This window comes from Jatropha curcas, chromosome 1 (genome assembly GCF_041381405.1).
Source record: "Jatropha curcas cultivar XTBG-Jc1 chromosome 1, XTBG_Jcur_1.0, whole genome shotgun sequence".
Classification (NCBI taxonomy): Eukaryota; Viridiplantae; Streptophyta; class Magnoliopsida; order Malpighiales; family Euphorbiaceae; genus Jatropha; species Jatropha curcas.
This window is the reverse complement of record NC_143151.1, coordinates 12,338,497-12,351,848: the sequence shown is the minus strand read 5'-3', so window position 1 is coordinate 12,351,848 and position 13,352 is coordinate 12,338,497. Positions and strand designations below refer to the sequence as shown.

The 13,352-nt window shown below is 41.5% G+C and overlaps 1 non-coding gene across 1 annotated transcript; it reads right to left on the bottom strand.

Annotated features, from left to right (window-relative positions):
- Window positions 1-12,981: 12,981 nt before the first annotated feature.
- Window positions 12,982-13,088, bottom strand: LOC149499022 (small nucleolar RNA R71). The gene has a single exon (XR_016319020.1). It is a non-coding gene; the product is annotated as a small nucleolar RNA R71 (small nucleolar RNA).
- Between the last annotated feature and the right edge of the window lie 264 nt (window positions 13,089-13,352).

Sequence of the window (13,352 nt, the reverse complement as noted above, 5' to 3'; positions counted from 1 at the left end):
AAACGCTTAAATCAAAGTTTTGGCAAAATGCCTTAAAACTAAATCAATCTTTTTGGCTTTAAGGCTTTAAATCATTCAATTTTGGCGACAGTCGCCTAAATAAATCATCAATCAATTTTGGCAACATCTTGCCTAAATCGGCACTTTTTGCTAAAAGCTTTCAAATCAACACATTTTGGCTAAAAGCCTTTAAAATCAATTTTTTCGGCAATTAAATTGCCTAAATCACAAAATGTTTTGGCTAAAAGCCTTAATTCATTTTTTTTGGCAAACAAATAAGTCCAATCAACATTTTTCTGGCACACAAATAAGTCCAATCAAAACTTTTTGGCAAAATGCCTAAAACAATCAATTCTTTGGCACAATGCCTGAACAAAATGCACAAAGCATACACACACTCATGCATAAAGCATCCCCATTCAAAGCCCTCTAAAAGAGGCCTATCGAACTACGTTGACTTTGATCTTCCATTCAAACGGAAGTACGTAGGCACGTTCGGGATCTAACCCCGGGCGGCAAGTCGAATCACATAAACATTCATTCTTAGGTTAGTTTCATCAGCATGACATAGTCTCGGGATCCACCTCGGGTTCGAAGACCATGCCTTAGACATTGGGCTAATTAATCTAGTAACTAGGTTAATTAAAATTGGAGTCACTTAGGGTTTTTCCTAGTTTACCCTAAAACAATTAAACAAGGTGGCGACTCATACATTCACGTGCATTTCTTCCTTTAGTCACATGCATTCACATGCCTATGGCATTTTGGGGAGGGGTTCACAGTTTGGCGACTTCACTGGGGATGCTATGTAATCTTTTTGCATAATAGTGGACTACAAGTGTTGAATAAACTAACCTGCCCTTCTTTAGGGCATTACTTTACTATGCTTTGTTTTGCAGGGTACCTTGACATAAATCGAGTGTTCTTTCTTTAAGAATACTCGATGAGAGGAAATTTAAACTTAAGTGACAAATTTGATTAAGACATTTAAATTTGTTAATTTATTTGCACGATCGAGAATCCTTTTCTCCATTGCATAAAAAATGAATTTCAAATGAATTTCTTCTCTTTCTGTTCAAACTTCTGAGTCTGGATAGCAAGTAGCGCTGATCGGCAGGTCTCTTTGATTATGTCGACGGACAGCCAAAGCGTCCTCCCTGTTACCGCAAACCATCCCTAATCCTTTTGGGGGTGGCCCATGAGTATGCGTACCGTTGGACCCACGCGAAACTCTTTGTTTCACATGTGGTTAGGTATATCCTTACTCAAGGTTCAAGGGTCCCCTTATAAGCCAATTCTCTATTTGTGTCATAGCCTATAGAACCTATCCTTTAGGACTGTATGCACCCAATGATACGAATCATATCATTAAACAAAGTATGACATGATGTTGTGCGCATTCATGACATATCATCTCATTAAAAAAAGAACATTTAATTTCAAAAGCTGGAAAATCACATTTTTGGGCCCTGAGACCTGAAAAATTACATTTTGGCCCCTAAGGCCCAAGAAAAAATTTTTCTTTGAGAACTTAGGGCCATTCGAAAAGTCGAGGTGTCCTAGCATACCAACATTACCTACCCTACCACATAGGGTCAGACCGTCCCATCTCACAGGGTCAAGTCATTCTTCCCTATATCAACACCACCCAACATTGTTTGGTCATACCACCCCACCCATACATTACCCCACCTCACACTATCTCACATACCCTATGAAAATACCTTATATAGGATTAGTCTAATCGTTTTGACTATGTCCTTTCACAGGTAACCCCCGTTCAAGTACCAGTCACGTCTACAGTACTATCACCGACCTCACCAGCTTCACCAGCTTCACCAGCTGCACCAGTTTTACCTACAACTCCTACAACCCTACCTGCACCAATGGCATCACTCACTGACATCCAAAATCTCATTGAACAACTGGAGGCCAGGATGGAGGCCAGAATGAATGAGGCATTGGCTGCCCAAAGGACTGCCCTGATAGCTGAACTAGGTAATGGTAATGGAAATGGGGCTTCGGCCGGGGGAAGCGGACCTACTACCTCTAATCAGGGTCCTGCTGCTGAACCGACAAACCCTGCCCTTAACCTGGATGACATGCCCTCCAGAACTGCTTCTGAGCTGGAAGCTCAGAAAATGAGAGAGAAGCTGGAATTGTTGGAAAGATCTATCACTGCTCTCAAAACCCACAAGGAAGTGGTGGACATGGACTCCTTGTCCTTGTTCCCCGAAGCAAGATTACCTACAAAATTCAAGATGCCTAACATGGACAAGTTTGATGGAACCACTTGTCCCAAAACTCATCTGAAAATGTATGTAGGTGCCCTAAACCCGTTTGGCCTGAACAGCGAGCTCCTTGCTCAGTTGTTTCAGCAATCTTTGACTGGTGCTGCATTAAGATGGTTTGTTAGCTTGGATCGTTCCAAAATGAAGAATTGGGAGGACATATGCAATGCTTTCAACACGCAGTACCATTATAATATTGAAGTGGATGTTACCCGGAGGGAGTTAGAAACCACTAAACAAAAGAACAATGAGCCTTTCTCCTCGTTCCTTTCGAGGTGGAGAGCCAAAGCCGCTCAAATGATCAACCGACCCTCTGAACAGGAACAAGTTGACATAATAATCAAGAATTTACTGCCAGTCTACCAGTCACAGCTTCAAACACAGTACTTGCCTACGTTCCAATCGCTTATTGTGATTGCAACTAAGGTGGAAGACTTAATCCAGTTGGGTCAACTCAAAGAAGACTCATACAAGAAGCAGAATCATGCTGGGTCCAGTGAGACAAATGAAATAGCCAGTATAATCCCCACGAATCCTTTACGTGTTGGGAATTTGGGAAACAATCAGCCAAGGAGGCAATATACTGATCTCGGCATGCCAATCCTTTTGGTGTTCCGAGAAGCAGTGAAATCAAATTTACTGAAGCCCTTAGAAGCAAGGCCATTACCAAACCCCCTGCCCCGGAATTTCAAAGCCAATGAATACTGTGAGTACCATCAAGGACATGGGCATAAGACCGAATCATGCTGGACTTTGAAAAATCGTCTACAAGACCTGGTTGACAATGGGTCCATCATCCCCAAGAGCAAGCTGAACATTAACCAATCCCTTGCCTAACCAGGGGATTAATGCAAAAAAAAATTTTGCTGAACAAGAATCGTTCGATCCTTTCGAACTTTTCTTAGAAATGAATGAAGTTTGTATCTGAGAAGATTGATATCAAACCTCCAAAAGAACAAAGGAATTGTTCAAAACCAACGACCACATGTCTGATCGATTGAAGCATCGAGAAGAACGAAGTCACTACAGTCAATTCAATCCTAGTCCATCACAGTCCACCTAGAGTCTATCTTTTAGGGTCTAGTTCTTTTTCTTTTCATTTTCATTTCCATTCAAGTTTTCATTCAATTCAAATTTGTAAATCTAAGTGTCTTTTGTACACAAATTTTGTCTTATCAATAAAAAGGGATCAGTTTACGTTCCAATCATGTTTATACTCCTTCCATACTCTTTCCATATTCTTTCCTGTGAAAGCAAAAAAAAAAATCGAAAAAAATAATAATAAAAAATTAAAAAAAAAAAATGATGACAAAAAAAAAGATAATAAAAATTGGCAAAGAAAAATGCATGCATTTGCTCTGCATCAATCAAAGCTGGGGGCATCCTAAGAAACACCATCAAAGGGGAAGTTTTGAAGGGTAATCATGGAAAGGATCCAGCAAAGGGTACGCAAGACTTCAAACAGTACCGAGGCAAAGCCGATTGAAGGGGTTAGGGCCAGAATGGTTTCTCCGAAAACCCAGGAATGGAAGATGCTCTGACAGAGAGGTGTCTGAATTTTGAGCTTAAAAGCGACAGAATAAAGAAGTTATGTTTGGAATTGGATTGGGTCTGCACGAAGTCGCAATGCTGTCCATACACTACTCAAGTCATCTCAGAATCAAGTTGCCTCGAAATTCTTTATGGAGAGGCTGCTTCTAAGTGAGCAAGAGAAAAAAAACGGGACAAAAGGAACCCTTGGTCAAAAGGAGTCAAAAGGAACTTCTGCGTAAAAGAAAGAAATCAAGGACAAAGCTACAGGAAATCGAGTTGTCAAAAATGGGTCAATTGCAAGCTCTCCGTTAAATTCAAGCCCATCAAGGGTAGATGATAAATCATTTCAGCCATAAGGACAAAGACCAAGCGGCTACTCACACTTTGAAAAAGCAAGTTAAAAGAAGCAGTCATTTTCACGAATTGGATGACAACAAACACCTTGAAAATCAAGCGCCAAGCATGGCACAAGTACAAGTGTCCTTATAAACAAGGATCATTTCTCAAAGCAAGGAAAAGGAAGAGTCTCCTCAAAATTCCTTATGGAGAGGAGAACCATTGAGGAAATAAGTTTCAAATTCAGAGGAAGATAAAGTTCAAGAAAAGGAATCAAATTAACCTCAAGAATTCAAACATGGCGAAGCCACAAACTCAAAGCATAAAAGCTTCTTCAACACTCAAGCCACTCAAGTTACCACCACAATGTGGGTATTCAAAACTCTTTGTGATGAATACAAGTCATATTTCAGTCAACCAGTGGTAAGACCACTACAACAACAAAGTCAGATCCGCTTAGGGTCATCACTATCATACGAGCTCGGGTCAATAAGTTGATTCAACATCATCAAAATCGGGAATGAATCCCATAGAGACATCCAGTCGGGAATGAATCCCGTAAAGACATCAAGCCGGGAAGGAATCCTGCGAAGAACTTAAGTCAGAAATGAATTCTGCATTAACATCGAGTCGGGAAGGAATCCCGCAAAGAAATCAAGTCAGAAATGAATTCTGCATCAACATCAAGTCGGGAAGGAATCCCGCAAAGACATACGATCGGGAAGGAATCCCCCAAAGACATCAAGCCGGGAAGAAATCCCGCGAAGAAATCAAATCGGAAATGAATTCCACAATCAGCATTAAGGCAAAATTGAATTTTGCCCCAGCAGCAAGCCGGAAATAAATTCCGCACCAAGACGGAAAGGAATTCCGCACTAACATCAAGACGGAGATGAATTCCGCACCAGCCGAGCACGAAGTTCGCATCCCCGAAGGAACTACGAAAGACCTGATTCTCCCCATCCCCCGAAGAGTTCTTGGAGATACGTAGGCAGCCACAAAGGCGCGGTCACAAACATAAGTTTGCATCATAAATAGCATTTTCTCTTTGCCAATATAAAAAATAAAAAATAAAAAAAGAGAAGAAAAGAAAAATAAAAGCTGGAGTTGAAAACCCGAAAGGGCGGCTTCAGGCAAGAATTGAGCCCGCTAGGCTGAAAACCCGAAAGGGTGGTCTAGGCAAAAGTTAGGGCAAAGAGCCTGCTAGAGTCGAAAACCCGAAAGGGCGGCTACTAGGCAAAAGTTAAGGCCAAAAAAAAAAAAAAAAAAAAAAAAAAAAAAAAAGGTGCTTTCAAAGGTCTCCTTGGGAGTATATAAATCATTTTTTCCAGGAATCACTAAGTTCCTTCGAGTCAAAATTCACTACAAGAAAACTTTGGGTCTCTAAATCGAGTCTCTAAAATCAAGTCTCCATCACCAGTGGTCATTCCACAACGGGCCACAAAAATCGAGTCATTCTCAAAAGTCCGTTTTGAAAGCGTCACTCTTTGAGTCATTCCTCGAAGAAAGAGGGAGAGAGAAAAATGTCAAAACAATCCCTAAAAAAGTGTCAAACATAATCATTGAGAGGTAATTCTTTAATACCTCGTCTCCACTCGGACCATCGTTTCTTCGATCCTTTCAGACGAGCGATGTCATCCACATTGTCCGTTTCCTCGAGTCATATAAGTAACCTTGTTCTCTTTGATTCCTCGATCGAAAGGACAAATACAACACCAATGTTTTGAAGTATTCCATGGTCAGCACCATTCTGGGGGCAAGAAGTGATAAGAACCTTCACCATTCTCCCATCACAGAAGTAATCACAGAATTTTAGTCTTTCATTAAGAAGAAATTCTGTTTCAGCTAATAAAGGCATCAATTCCCTCAAGCAGGGGGCAAAATCCTCCAAGTCGAATTCAGGGGCAAGTGTTATAAAAAAAAAACATACACAACCCAGGGTGGAACCCAACCATCGTCAATCTCTTTTACCCAAACCCAGGGTAGAACCCGGTTAATGGTTAACTTTCTTACATAAAACCTAGGGTGAAACCCTAACCAATAACCAACCCTTTTTCATCCAAAACCAAGCCATTTGATCATTTCGACTTTAGGTGGACCCTTGGTTCTCAATGAGAAAAGTAAAAATAAAGCAAATCTCTTTTCAAGCCCTCATTAAGAGGCAAAACATCTTTTCAAGCCCTTATTAAGAGGCAAAATCTATTTTCAAGTCCTCATTAAGAGGCAAAACCTCTCTTTTCAAGTCCTTTAAGAGGCAAAACTTCTTTTTAAGCCCTCATTAAGAGGCAAAAACATCTTTAAGTTACCAACATAAATCCATGCATTTGATCATTTCATTTTCAAAAAAAAAAAAAAAAAAAAAAAAAAAAACCACGGCGGGGTTTCCTCCGCTGCCCATCCTCAAAATTTGGTCTTCAGACAACCACCGACACCCATAAATCATTTTTATGGTTGCCGGTGGGGGGCAACTGTGAATACTCAAATTTTGAGACTCGAAAAGCCGGTTTTCCCGGCCGCGGCGGTGGCGGCCGCCCTTAAAGGCGGCTGCAGTCGCCTGTGAATATTCAAATTTTTTGAGGCTCAAAAGCCTGTTTTTTTCCGACTGCGAACAGTCCGGCCGGACTGGAGGCCTTTCGGAAAGTTCACCGGAAATATGCCAATATGGTACTTGAAACGTCCGGAAAATTACGAGGATCTCGGAACTGGTCTCGGAATATTTTTTGGAGGTCCGGAACTCCCGGAAAAGCCCCCGGAATAAACCTGCCTCCCCGGTGGCTCAGCCACCGGAGCCAGCCACCGAGCCGGCGGCCCATCCCGGCGGCTCAGCCGCCGGGAAGGCCGCCGACCCGGCGGCCCAGCCGCCGAAAGACCGGCGCTTGGCTGCGGGAAGGCTGCCGAGTCGGCGGCCCAGCCGCCGAGCCGGCGGCCCATCCCGGCGGCCCAGCCGCCGGGCAGGCCGCCGACGAACCGGCGGCCCGGCCGCCGGGCGGGCCGCCGAGACCCGGCGGCCCGGCCGCCGGGAGGGCCGCCGATCCGGCGGCTCAGCCGGCGGCCCGGCCGCCGAGACTTGGCGGCCCGGCCGCCGGGCGGGCCGCCGAGCCGGCGGTCCATCCGGCGACCCAGCCACCGGAAACAGTCCGTTTTGCGCCTATAAATACAGGCCTCGGGCCTCCTTTTTTCCTCACTCAGTCTGTGTTGACGGACGCTCCTTCTCCCTCTCGCTCCTTGCGAATTCTTTACTGCTTTTTTGCATTTTAATTTAGCTTTTATTGCTTTCTTTCTTTGTTAAGTGGTCATTAAAATTAAATTAATTAATTTCCCTTAACGAGGAGCTTAACCTGGAGTTAAGAAGCGGTCGACGATTAAATCAGGTACGTAAACAAAACTCTGCCTATTTAATTTTAGCACTTCATGCATGCTTCTCTTCTACTCCTTTTAATTCTACAACTGCATAAATGCATTCATGTCATCATATAGGCAAGTAAATTGCCTCAATTAAAGTATGATTAAGCTAAATGCCCGGTTAATTAATAATCGTGGTATTAAAGCCTAAATCCGACAATATTGGCTTAAAATATCTAGTCTATTAATGGCTATGGTATGATTGCCTTTATTTCGAACAATTCTCGGCTTAAGTCCAGTTCATCAATAATTGTGACTAAGTAGCCTAAATTATTCACGTTCTTTTGGCATTAAATTGCCTACATTGCAGTTTGATTAATTACTTTTGGTAAACAAATTGCCAATAAGTAAGATCAGTTATTTTTTTAGCAATAAAACGCTTAAATCAAAGTTTTGGCAAAATGCCTTAAAACTAAATCAATCTTTTTGGCTTTAAGGCTTTAAATCATTCAATTTTGGCGACAGTCGCCTAAATAAATCATCAATCAATTTTGGCAACATCTTGCCTAAATCGGCACTTTTTGCTAAAAGCTTTCAAATCAACACATTTTGGCTAAAAGCCTTTAAAATCAATTTTTTCGGCAATTAAATTGCCTAAATCACAAAATGTTTTGGCTAAAAGCCTTAATTCATTTTTTTTGGCAAACAAATAAGTCCAATCAACATTTTTCTGGCACACAAATAAGTCCAATCAAAACTTTTTGGCAAAATGCCTAAAACAATCAATTCTTTGGCACAATGCCTGAACAAAATGCACAAAGCATACACACACTCATGCATAAAGCATCCCCATTCAAAGCCCTCTAAAAGAGGCCTATCGAACTACGTTGACTTTGATCTTCCATTCAAACGGAAGTACGTAGGCACGTTCGGGATCTAACCCCGGGCGGCAAGTCGAATCACATAAACATTCATTCTTAGGTTAGTTTCATCAGCATGACATAGTCTCGGGATCCACCTCGGGTTCGAAGACCATGCCTTAGACATTGGGCTAATTAATCTAGTAACTAGGTTAATTAAAATTGGAGTCACTTAGGGTTTTTCCTAGTTTACCCTAAAACAATTAAACAAGGTGGCGACTCATACATTCACGTGCATTTCTTCCTTTAGTCACATGCATTCACATGCCTATGGCATTTTGGGGAGGGGTTCACAGGGCAAAGCTAGAGTTTCATCTTGTTCAGGGTGATGATCCATTACAGAACACATTTCCTCGTAGGTCGGAGTTACTTCAGAATCTTCAAATCGGAAAACCATGGTGTTGGGATTGAAGTATGTGACGAGCCAAGACAGGAAACTATGATCAGGTTTTAAGTCTTTGAAATATTTCAGCCAGGCGAGTTGGTTCATGGGATGAATCTGCCATAGGTCGTTAGGAATGGATTGAACGAAAGACGAAACTTGGTTTCTGAAAGCCATGGAAAAGGGTTATTTAAGAAATGGAATTGTCTTGAATGTTGGGAGTGAAGAAGACGTAGAGAAAAATCTCTACTTATAGAAGTGGAAAGGGTTTAGTGAATGAGGCGCTATCATTATTTGACCTGGTACTTACTGTCGATGGTGGTTGGATGAGCATTTATGCATAGACAGCTCCGGTAGTTGGACATTTATGCCTGCGTTAATAAGATGGATAGCTCTTACAATAGGGTGGTTGAGCTTTTATGTCCGAATTAACCAAGTGACCGCTCTGTCAGGTTAGTGTTACGTTCTATTTTTGTTTTTGTTTGGTTCTTATCTTATTTTATTTTCCTTATTTTATTTTATTTCCTTGTTTACAATAAATTGGTTTGTTGAGCACTAATGAAGTGGAACACTTTTGCAAGTAAGTGGGATGCTTCTATTTTGCGTTTTTATGTGTTTGTATTTTGCTTATGCAGGAATAAAGTCTCACGAATTGTAAGTAATAAAGATGTAAATAATACTGTAATAAAAGCAAAAATACTGTAATGAAGAAAATGTATATAATATTGCAAAATTAATGTAAAAGCACTGAAAATGTATTCCTACAAACTACAAAAATGTCCCAAAAAGGTGATCAGAACGGAGAAGACAGGCTAACGTCGCCTCCGGCTGGGACCAGCTGCTGCTTGAGCGGGCGGAGATGGCGGTGCATCATCAGATGAGGAGCCATCATCATCATCCTTCTCATCCTCAGAGAAGTCCAATGGAATCCTGTCCACCTCTAGCCTCGTCCGGAGTCGATCCACCTCCATCTGGAGTCGAGTAACAGCGCTGGACTGGTGGGACTGGTGCCTCCGCAGCCTCCCAATCTCCAGATCCTGTAGAAGCAGAAAGAGGTAAGAGGGGTATGCAAACAAAAAGAGAGAGAGTGAGACAAAGCATTTGAGAATAATACCCTCTTATGGAGCTCAGAATAGAGCTGGGCGATGTACGACCGGGCAAAACCAAACCTCTGGTAAAGCTCCTTACGTGCGTGGCATGCTCAGAAGGATATCCAATAAGGGGTCATCCAGGTAAAATATCTCTTACTTAGTGAATTCACTTTGCTACTTACGTGCGTGGCATGCTCAGGATCCAGCTGCAGCGGTGGAGGAGCCTGCCTAAGGTCAGCAGGGATGATGATGGCTGACCCGAGGCCCAGAGTAGGGTCCAGTGCCACCTCCATGCCCGGAGGGGAAGGGACATCGCCTAGCACGGCTCCTGCAGGTCCAGCCGGAGCAGTCGCCTCTGCCTCTGCCTCTGCCTCCGCCTGTGCCCTGTAATAGGTAGGTGTCCGGTGCTTCTTCCTATCCTGCAACAAGTCAAAGACAAATATACTTAGTCGCTTGGCAAAACAGTTGAAGAAAAAATCATAATTGAAGACAAAAGAGTCACCTGGATATACTCCCGAACCTCTGGCAACCAGGCCTGCAAACGGGTAGAGAAGTATGTGGCATAATCACCAGCCGACAGAGCGATATCAGCAGGAGAGCCATCATACTCCTCCTCCATGTCCTCTGGGGTCATACCCTCGAGCATGCACATGTGGCGAGGAGGAGTATCGGGCACTCACCTCTGTGTCGTGGCGACGTGGAGCTCATAGATCCTTTCCCCCAGGAAGTACCGGTCCAACTAGTAACCCCGTAACAGGAACCTGGACCGAGTGTAGGTCTCTGCCACCTCACGAGCGGGATAGGCCTCCCAGGCCTCTCCCTCCCAGGGAGTCAGAAGGAGCTGCAAAAATAGACGCGTCAGTAAATACACAGTGAAAAAGAAAAGGGGATATGTTGTTGATAGCCTCGCAAAGCGGGCAAATCTTGTTATGTTATTTCGATATAAATTGCTTGAATGCATGATTGTTTTTGTACATTTTACGTTTGTTCGTGTTGTTTTGTTTTAAAGTGAATTGCAGGAACAAAGTTGGAGCAAAGACTTGTTCTATACAAAAATAGGGTCAAAACAAGTTAAAAAGATAGAAGAATTCCTTGATCCAGCCTTCGCGCGTTCAAGCAAGTCGCAACAAAGAAAAATGCCCACGTCGCGAGCGCGACATTCATATACGCGGACGCGACAAGCAGATCTGAGTTTCAGAAGCAATTGGACCAGAAAGACGCGAGCGCGATATTCATGTACGCGGGCGCGAGAAAGCACCTTTGAGAGTCAGAAACATTGCCAGCGAAACGCGCGAGCGCGATATTCATATACGCGGGCGCGAGAAGAACTTTTGAGAGGCAGAAGCATTTGAAGCAGAAGTCGCGATTGCGACCTTTACCAGCGCGAGCGCGAGTCGAGATTTCCAGAAGACGTAATTGATGCCTTTTCATCAGAAAATCATATCTTTCCATGCACAGGTCGGGACTCTTCCCAAGAGAAGTCACCTCAAGCACCTCTTGGCCAACCAATCACTACCAAAACCACCATCACTCTTCTCCTCTATAAATAGCAATCAAAGTGAAGAGAGATATAGGGAATTAATTCTTATTCAGAGTTAGATTCACAAAAATACTTAGATTGTATTAGGAGAAGTGTGTTAGTAGCACTTAGAGCAAGATTGATGAAAGTCACTTGTTATTGATTGTGCCAAGAACACCAAGAAGTTCCTCGAGGTGTGACGCCCTCCGGAGGCTTGAGTTTGATTACTTCTTTCTCTTGTTTTATAGACTTGTTGTATGTTGGTCTTCATAATTCTTCTATACAAAGCAACAATTTTAATTGGTAGTATTCAATAAAAATTCCTTAAGTTATCTTTTGATCTTTGTTTAATCAAAGTTACTAGATTATATTCTTAGAAGGAAATAGTTTGGTAAAGATCAAAGAGATTTAATTCATTGAGTTGAATTTACATATGCATATTTTACTTATTTCTGTTGAAATTAAATCTGTCTTATTGAAATAATCAAAGAATAAGAATTAGGTTTAATATTTAACAAGATAGGGATTTTATTATATGTAGAAATACATATAATAGATAGTATAATTCTATACTGAGAAGTTGAATTATATTATACCATATGTAATTAAGAGATTCTTTATTGAATATTACAAGCTTTTGCATAGATAGGAAAATCCTGTGTACAATTAATTAGTCTAAGTATTTTACTACACATTTGTCTTTATGATTAATTATTCTAAGTATTTTAATGCACATTATTCTCTGAAGTTGAATAATCATTAGATCTAGAATAACTAAGAAATTCCTTAGAACTATTTTATATTTGTATTCCTGTAAACATTTCAGTAAGAATAAAGTAGCAAGTGTACTCAACCCGTTCCTCGTGGGATCGATCTTTTATTATTACGTTGCAATCCGTATACTTGCGGGAACTCAAAAGAGACGCAACAAGTTTTTGGCGCCGTTGCCGGGGAGCGGTGTTCTGTCATTTAACGAAATATTCTTATATATGATTTACAGCTTGTTTTAATTAATATACTTACTTATAATTGATTCAAAATTTTGCAGAAACACATAATTTACACACCTCATATGCCAAGCACCAGATCTTCAAACAGTGAATTGGAGGATTATCAACCTGAGATTGAACAATTTCTTTCACAACGAAAAAAGAAAAAGAAAAGAAGAACTTCAAGAATCATGGGTGATGGAAATCCGCCACAGAGGTTGATGGACTTTGTTACTCCAAGTTTAAATGGTTCACAAAAGGGAGTAGTACGTCCACCGGTGAATGCTAACCAGTTTGAGATTAAACCTGCTTTATTACAAATGCTTCAAAATAGTGTTCAGTTCTACGGATTGTCAAATGAGGATCCTAATTCACATATAGCCAGTTTTCTTGAGATCTGTGATACATTCAAGATGAATTCAGTACCAGCAGATGCTATTAAGTTACGTCTATTTCCTTTCACATTGAAAGACAAGGCAAAAGCTTGGTTAAATTCATTACCACCAAACTCTATCACTACGTGGGAAGAATTAGCCCAAGCCTTCCTGTCTAAATATTTCCCACCAGCAAAAACCGCTAAGCTTATCAAAGAAATAACCTCATTTACCCAACATGAAAATGAATCCTTATATGAGGCATGGGATTGCTACAAAGAGCTCCAACGAGTTTGCCCACACCATGGCCTTCCCCAAAATATATTGATTCAAACCTTCTACAATGGGGTAACACCATCTACAAGAGGAACTATAGATGCTATGGCAGGAGGATCATTAATGAAGAAGACTACTAATGATGCAATTGAGTTACTAGAAGAAATGGCCAACAATAATAGCATATGGCCAACTGAGTCTTCTTCTTCTTCAAAAAATTCGGCAAAGAAAGTGCATGAATTAGACCCCTTAACTATGATGCAAGCACAGATTTCTGCTTTGTCTTATAAAATTGATAA